The 9,022-nt window shown below is 38.6% G+C and overlaps 1 pseudogene; it reads left to right on the forward strand.

Annotated features, from left to right (window-relative positions):
* LOC139027627 (uncharacterized) overlaps positions 1-4,913 on the forward strand; it is a 70,165-nt pseudogene extending 65,252 nt beyond the window's left edge.
* The last annotated feature ends 4,109 nt before the right edge of the window (positions 4,914-9,022 follow it).

The following is a 9,022-nucleotide window of genomic DNA, read 5'->3' on the forward strand; positions in this document are numbered from 1 at the left end:
CTTAATCAAAGACCTTGTCTTGATTATCAAGCAGAGTAGGAACAGGAATGATACTCTGTGATTTTGTTTTCTGTGTATTCTGTGTATTAAAATAGTCAAAAGTTTTGTATTTGGTCCCATATTCATAGCACGCAACGAGTTCATCAAGCTTGTGACTACAAATTTGTTTACTGTTTGTTTTAGTTGTGTTTCAGATGATGTTGTGCCCAATAGAAATGAATGCTAAATAATGTACTGTGTCATTTTGGAGTCACTTTTATTGTAACAAACACCAACTGCATCCAACAAGTTTGTAAAGTCACACGCTTGATATAATCATTCCGTGCTAGGAATATGGGACCGAATACTCAACTTTGACTTCTTTAAAACACATATACATGAATTTGGCCCAATACTTTTYGTCCCCAAACGGTGGGGGGACTATGCACATAAAATCTGAATGGTTCATCCAATATGGATGAAAATACCCTRAAATGAATGCTGACAGTCTGCACTTTAACTTCATAGTCATTGTATCATATGAAATCCAAGGTGTTGGAGTACAGAGCCAAAACAACAACAAAAATGTGTCACTGTCCCAATACTTTTGTAGCTCACTGTATACAGTGCCTTCAGAAAGTATTCACAAGTATTGACTTTTTACACATTTTGTTGTGTTACACCCTGAATTTAAAATGGATTAAATTGAGATTTTTTTGTCACTGGCTTACAAACAATACCCCATAATATCAAAGAGGAACATACTAATAAAAACATGAAAATCTGAAATGTCTTGAGTCAATAAGAATTCAACACCTTTGTTATGGCAAGCCTTAATAAGTTCAGGAGTAAAAATGTGGTTAACAAGTCACATAATACGACATTTACATGGCCTCACTCTGTGTGCAATAATAGTTTTTAACATGAATTTTGAATGACTACCTCATCTCTGTACCCCACACATACAATTATCTGTAAGGTCCCTCAGTCGAGCAGTGAATTTCAAACACAGATTCAACCACAAAGACCAGGGAGGTTTTCCAATTCCTCGCAAAGAAGAGCACCTATTGGTACAGTAGATGGGTCCCCCCACAAAAACATATATTGAATGTCCCTTTGAGCATGGTGTATCAATACACCAAGTCACTACAAATATACAGGCGTCCTTCCAACTCAGTTGACGGAGAGGAAGGAAACCGCTCAGGGATTTTTTACAACAGTTACAGAGTTTAAATGCTGTGATAGGAGAAAACTGATTATGAATCAACAACATTGTAGTTAATCCACAATACTAACCTAATTGAAGGAAGCCTGTACAGAATACAAATATTACAAAACATGCAACCTGTTTGCAACAAGGCACTAAAGTTATAATGCCAAAAATGTGGCAAAGCAATTCACTTTTTGTTCTGAATACAAAGTGTTATGTTTTGGGCAAATCCAATACTGTCACGCCCTGACCGTAGATTGCTTTGTATGTTTCTATTTTTTGTTTGGTCAGGGTGTGATTTGGATGGGCATTCTATGTTTGTATGTCTATGTTTTCTATTTCTATGTTTTGGCCTGGTATGGTTCCCAATCAGAGGCAACTGTCTATCGTTGTCTCTGATTGAGAACCATACTTAGGTAGCCTGTTTTCCCACTTTTGTTTGTGGGTGGTTGTTTTCTGTCTGTGTTTTCACCATACAGAACTGTTTCGATTTTCATTTCTTTCCTTCACTTTGTTATTTTGTATTTTTCGTGTTCTGATATAATAAATTATCATGGACACTTACAACGCTGCATTTTGGTCCAATCCTTCCTACTRCTCATCCGATGAAGACGAAGTTCGTTACAAATACAACACATTACTGAGTAACAATCTCCATATTTGCAAGCATAGTGGTGGCTGCATCATGTTATGGGTATGTTTGTAATTGTTAAGGACTGGGGKGTTTTTTGGGATAAAAAATAAATGGAATGGAGTTAAGCACAGGCAAAATCCTAAAGGAAAACCTAGTTCAGTCTGCTTTCCACCACACACTGGAGATGAATTCACGTTTTGTATTGACTTAGGCGTGTGAATACTTATGTAAATGAGATATTTCTGTATTTCATTTTCAAAACATTTTCAAAAAAATTGAAAAAAATGTTTTGACTTTGTCATTATGGGGTATTGTGTGTATATGAGAGCGATTTTAAAATATATATATTTAACCAATTTTAGAATGAGGCTGTAACGTAGCAAAATGTGGAAAAAGCGAACGGGGCTGGATACATTCGGAATGCACTGTTTGTGTATATATATATATATATGTACAGTATATACAGTACCAGTCAAAGGTTTGGACATACCTACTCATTCAAGGGTTTTTCTTTATTTTTACTATTTTCTACATTGTAGAATAATAGTGAACACATCAAAACTATGAAATTACACACATGGAATCATGTAGTAACCAAAAAAGTGATACGCAAATCAAAAAAGTGATAAACAAACCCCATCACACTCCATTTTGGTCAAATGGCCCTTACACAGCCTGGATCTGTGTTTTGGGTCATTGTCCTGTTGAAAAACAAATGATAGTCCTACTACAAATAGGGCTATCTTCTGTATACCACCCCTACCTTGTCACAACACAACTGATTGGCTCAAACACATTAAGAAGGAAAGAAATTACACTAATGAACTTAGACAGGCACACCTGTTAACCTCTCTGCGCTACAGATCCCTTTAGCGGGATCATTTTCCTAAACAGCTGAATTGCAGGGCGCAAAATATTACTAAAAATATTTAGAATCATGCAATCACAAGTGAAATATACCAAAACACAGCTTAGCTTGTTGTTAATCCACCTATCGTGTCAGATTTTGAAAATATGCTTTACAGAGAAAGAAATCCAAGCTTTTGTGAGTGTATCAATCAATGCCAGAACAGCTAGCCCCAAATTAGCATGGTCACGAAAGTCAGAAAAGCAATCAAATTAATCGCTTACGTTTGATAACCTTTGGATGTTTGCACTCACGAGACTCCCAGTTACACAATACATTTTATTTTTGTTCGATAAATATTACTTTTATAACAAAAAAACGCCATTTGGGTTGCGCGTTATGTTCAGAATACTACAGCCTCGTTCCGGTCTTAAAAGCCAGAAGAAAATTCCCAAACGTATCAGATTCAAAAATATTACTAAAYATATTTATAATCATGCAATCACAAGTGAAATATACCAAAACACAGCTTAGCTTGTTGTTAATCCACCTATCGTGTCAGATRTGGAAAATATGCTTTGCAACGAAAGCAATCTAAGCTTTTGTGAGTGTATCAATCAATGCTASAACAGTTAGCCTTATATTAGCTTGGTTAGCTTGGTCACGAAAGTCAGAAAAGCAATAAAATTAATCGCTTACCTTTGATAATCTTCGGATGTTTCCACTCACGAGACTCCCAGTTACACGATAAATATTACTTTTATAACAAAAAAAACGATATTTGTGTTGCGTGATGTTCAGAAAACTACAGCCTCGTTCCATTCAACAAAAATTCCAAAAAGTATCCGTAATGGTCGTAGAAACATGTCAAATGTTTTTTATAATCAATTCTCAGGTTGTTTTTAACAAACATAATCGATAATATTTCAACCGGACCGTAACCTACTCAATAAGAGAGAAAAAGAAAATGGAGCGCTACCCTCTCGCGCGCAGCAACTAATCTGAGGACACCTGACTACTTTTGAAAAATCTCGCTAATTTTTCAAAATAAAAGCCTGAAACTATGTCTAAAGCCTGGTCACAGCCTGAGGAAGCCATTGGAAAAGGAAACTGGTTGATACCCCTTTAAATGGAAYAAAGACGGGCCAGGAAACACAGATAAAAAAAWATATATATCACTTCCGGGTTCGATTTTCTRATGTTTTTGACTGCAGAATCAGTTTTGTTATACTCACAGACAATATTTTYACATTTTTGGAAACGTTGGAGTGTTTTCTATCCTAATCTGTAAATATGTATATGCATATTCTACGATCTGGACCTGAGAAATAGTCCATTTACCCTGGGAACGTTATAAAAAAAAAAAAAAAAAAAAGGAAGGACATTATCGAACAAAAGGACCATTTGTGATGTAACTGGGACCTTTTGGAGTGCCAACAGAAGAAGATCATCAAAGGTAAGGAATTTTTATATCGCTATTTCTGACTTTCGGGTCGCACCTGCCTGGTTGAAATATGTTTTTCATGGTTTTGTATGCGGGGCGGTGTACTCACATAATCGCATGGTGTGCTTTCGCCACAAAACCTTTTTGAAATCTGACACAGCGGCTGGATTAACAAGAAGTTAAGCTTTATTTTGATGTATTACACTTGTGATTTTATTAAAGTTAAGTATTTATAATTCTTGTAGATTGAATTTCGCGCTCTGCAATTTCACCGGATGTTGGCCAGTGGGACGCTAGAAGTTAACGACGTTCTCCGCTACATGTTAAACCAGTTCGTGTTCGTCTACCTCGACGACATCCTTGTTTTTTCCGGCTCAGCTCAAAAACACGTTCTCCATTATCGACAGGTCCTCCAGCGTCGCCTGGTGAACCAGCTGTTTGTCAAAGCAGAGAAATGCGAGTTCCATCGCTCCACCATCMCCTTGCTTTAATACATCATCGCTGCTGCTTCTTAGGGTTTGACAATTTCTATCACTGTTTTATCCGGTGTTACAGCACCCTGGATTCCCCCATTTCTGCACTAACATCTCCCAAGGTCCAGTTCACATGGTCCCCAGCTGCTGACCGGGCGTTCCTGGACCTTAAGCACTGCTTCACCACAGCTCCCATGTTAATCTATCCGGACACGTCCTGTCAGTTCTTGTTGGAGGTAGACGCTTCGGATGTCGGAGTGGGGACCATCCTGTCCCGGCATTCCGCCCTGGACCTTAACTTCTTTGGGAAAGGGGGGCAGTATTGAGTAGCTTGGATGAATAAAGTGCACAGAGTAAACTGCTTGTTACCCAGGCCCAGAAGCTATGATATGCATATACAGTAAGTAGTAGATTTGGATAGAAAACATTCTAAAGTTTCCAAAACTGTTAAAATAATGTCTGTGAGTATAACAGAACTCATATGGCAGGCGAAAACCTGAGACAAATCCAACCAGGAAGTGGGAAATCTGAGGTTTGTAGTTTCATTTAAGTGATTGCCTATCCAATATGCTGTGTCTATGGGGCCAGATTGCACTTCCCAAGGCTTCCAGCAGATGTCAACAGTCTTTAGAAAGTTGTTTGAGGCTTCTATTGTGGAAGGGGGTCGAATAAGAGCTGTTTCAACAAGTGGACTAGGCTGAGGCCAATGAGTTGTTTACTGCGCGGTCACGAGGGCTCGAAGTTCCTTCTTTTTCCTCTGTAATGAATACGCTATTGTCCAGTTGGAATATTATTGAAGATTTATTATAAAAAGACCCTAAGGATTGACTGTAAACATCAGTTGACATGTTTCTACAAACTGTAATGGAACTCTTTTGACTTTTCATCTGGATTTTGCGCTTGCGCATTGTGCCTTTGGAATAGTGAACTAAACGCGCGAACAAAACGGAGGTATTTGGACATAAATATGGACGTAATCGAACAAAACAAATATTTATTGTGGAAGTGGGGGTCCTGGGAGTGCATTCCGACGAAGATCAGCAAAGGTAAGTGAAGATTTATAATGCTATTTCTGACTTTTGTTGACTCCACAATTTGGCGGGTAACTGTATGGCTTGCTTTTGTGGCTGAACGCTGTACTCAGATTATTGAATATTGTGCTTTTGCCATAAAGCTTTTTTGACATCTGACACAGCGGTTGCATTAAAAACAAGTTTATCTTTAATTCTATGTAAAACATGTATCTTTCATCAAAGTTTATGATGATTATTTCTGTTATTTGATGTGGCTCTCTGCAATTTCTTCGGATGTTTTGGAGGCATTTCTGAACATGGRGCCAATGTAAACTGAGGTTTTTGGATATAAATATGAACTTTATCGAACAAAACATATATGTATTGTGTAACATTGAGTCCTGGGAGTGTCATCTGATGAAGATCGTCAAAGGTTAGTAATTCATTTGATCTATATTTCAGCTTTTTGTGACACCTCTCTTTGGTTGGAAAATGGTTAATGCTTTCTGTGACTAGGCGCTGTCTTAACATAATGATATGTTGTGCTTTAGCCGTAAAGCCTTTTTGAAATCGGACACTGTGGTTGGATTAACGAGAAGTGTATCTTTAACTTCTTTAGGGTAGGGGGCAGCATTCGGAATTTTGGATGAAAAGCATGCCCAAATTAAACTGCCTGCTTCTCGGGCCCAGAAGATAAGATATGCATATAACCGGTAGATTTGGATAGTGTCTGTGAGTATAACAGAACTGATTTGGCAGGCGAAAACCTGAGAAAAATCCATTCGGGAAGTAGTTTTTTTGTTGGTTTTGTAGTTTTCTATTCAATGCCATTACAGTATCCATTGACTTAGGACTCAAATTGCAGTTCCTATGCCTTCCACTAAAGGAATTGTTTCAGGCTGAATGAGTGGACCCTAAAGTGTCACAGAGCTTTTTCATGCGCACGACCGAGAGAGTGCCTTTCTTGTTTACCTTTTATATTGATGACATTATTGTCCGGTTGAAATATTATCGATTATTTAGGCTAAAAACAACCTGAGGGTTGAATATAAACATCGTTTGACATGTTTCTATGAACTTTATGGATACAATTTGGATTTTTTGTCTGCCTGTTTTGACTGCGTTTGAGCCTGTGGATTACTGAAGAAATCACGCAAACAAAACTGAGGTTTTTGGATATAAAGAGACTTTATCGAACAAAAGGAACATTTATTGAGGAAATGAATGTCTGCTGAGTGCAACCATATGAAGATCATCAAAGGTAAGGGATTKATTTGATCTCTATTTCTGACTTGTGTAACTCTTCCACTTGGCTGGTTACTGTTTGTAATGATTTGTCTGCTGGGCTATGTTCTCAAATAATCATAAGATTATAGAATACGCACTCAACACCATCCCCTGCTCAGCCACTGGTCTCTCGCCTTTTGATTGTTCGATGGGTTATCAGCCCCCGCTCTTCCCTGAGCAAGAGGAAGAGGTCAACATACCCTCGGCCTTGATGCTCGTCCATCGCAGTTGCTGTACCTGGAAGAGAGTCCGGTCTGCTCTTCTCAAGACCACCTCCAGGTATCGACYACAGGCCACCGGACCCCGGCTCCCCATTATCGTCTCGGSCAGAGGCTATGACTGTCCACTCGGGATCTGCCCCTCCGGGTGGAGTCCCGTAAACTTTCCCCCCTGTTTTATTGGCCATTTCCCCATCTCTAAGATCCTTAGCTCCTCTGAATTTAAGTAGGACCATCCTATTACTGTCTTCAGATCATTGTCTACTACACTGCTCTCATCACCCCACTAGGGATCATCGACTTGGTTGATTAGCCTGTCATCAGAGGACCAATCTTCAAGAACAAGTGGAAGGGAACACCACCTTTTAGTACTCAAGACTACATGACAATTCATTGAAGCCATGTACACCTAAGAAGAAGGACATTGTGACCTCTTGTGCCTTACACTCAAGCCCGAGAGAAGGCAAACCAAACCCCTTTCCGAGAAGGCTAGTTCCGACAGAGATAAACAATGAACAAAGATTTTTCACACGTAATCATGATTTCTTACTCAAACGGGCGGAGGTTTGTGTGCAAAGTATATGATTAATGGGAGAATAGTTATAGAATGTGTCCATAGTAAGTGTCCCTTTTTCTCTATCTCTCTCTTTTCCCCCTCTCCATCTCTGTGTAATAAGCCATCCTATTTTGTCAGTCCACTAGGGACCTTTGTCTTATGTAAAGGGTATATGTTTATTCTGTGTTATTATTTAGGTAGCTAGTAAATAAATTATTAAACCAATGTGTGTAGTACTGAATAATGAGCAAGACTGGGTTTTTTGCAGATGCAAGGAGTATACAATGTTCAGAATGACGCATATAATAAGAGGTAATGATTAATAAGATTACTGTTTATCGATGAAATAGATATATACTACAGTTGAAAAGTTTGGGGTCACTTGAAATGTCCCTGTTTTTGAAAGAAAAGCAKATTTTTTGTCCATTAAAATAACATCAAATTGATCAGAAATACATTGTAGACATTGTTAATGTTGTAAATGACTATTGTAGCTGGAAACGGCTGATTTTCTACGGAATATCTACGTAGGCGTACAGAGGCCCATTATCAGCAACCATCACTCCTGTCTTCCACCCCAAACTTTTGAATGGTAGTGTATTCCTTATAGAGTTTATTTCGGGAGATGGTCACTCTTTAAACAACTTCTTCCGTGGTGCCCCAAATCGTAATGAGTTAATTATTACATGATTCATTTAATCAGGTAACAATTAATCATAGTTACTGGATTAAATAAATAAGATCATCAGATTGATGAAAGTAAAGTCACAACACATCACCCAAGGGATTAGAATTTTTCGAGGWCTAATCTAGACATGAGTTACAACACTGAGCCAATCACAGCTCAACTCTCCGTATTTTCTGCTGGCTGCCCCACCACCACAAAAAGCACTGAGCTAGGCTGAAACACCTGCATTTTGGAGCTGCCTTACTCAAGAAAACTAAAAAAGAGTCCACGTTTGTATGCGGCTTTATTAACTCAATTATATATTTTATTACATTGTTTAAAAACTGATATGCGACATGTATTATTGCCAAAATAACATGCAAAACAGGCAAGCCCCCCCCAAAAAAAAATGACGGGTGGCCACTGGTTTGCGTGTTTGTGTATGTGTGTTTGCATGTGTGTGACCTGGGATGATGTAATCGGCTTCATAATCAAAGCCACCACCTGCTCTGCATCAGSGGTTAGTTCATGGATGCTGCCTGTCTAAAGCCCCACTAATTTCCAGTCGACTGTCCCTACTCTCCCCTCCGTGAGTATTGGAGGGACTTAGAAGCTTAAGAGGACCACTTTACTTCAATCAGCCGTGTAGTTTGACTAATGCAGTTTAACATTGGAGTTGGGTTTCAAACATTTT

The sequence above is a fragment of the Salvelinus sp. IW2-2015 genome, linkage group LG4q.2 (assembly GCF_002910315.2).
Source record: "Salvelinus sp. IW2-2015 linkage group LG4q.2, ASM291031v2, whole genome shotgun sequence".
NCBI classification, from domain to species: Eukaryota; Metazoa; Chordata; class Actinopteri; order Salmoniformes; family Salmonidae; genus Salvelinus; species Salvelinus sp. IW2-2015.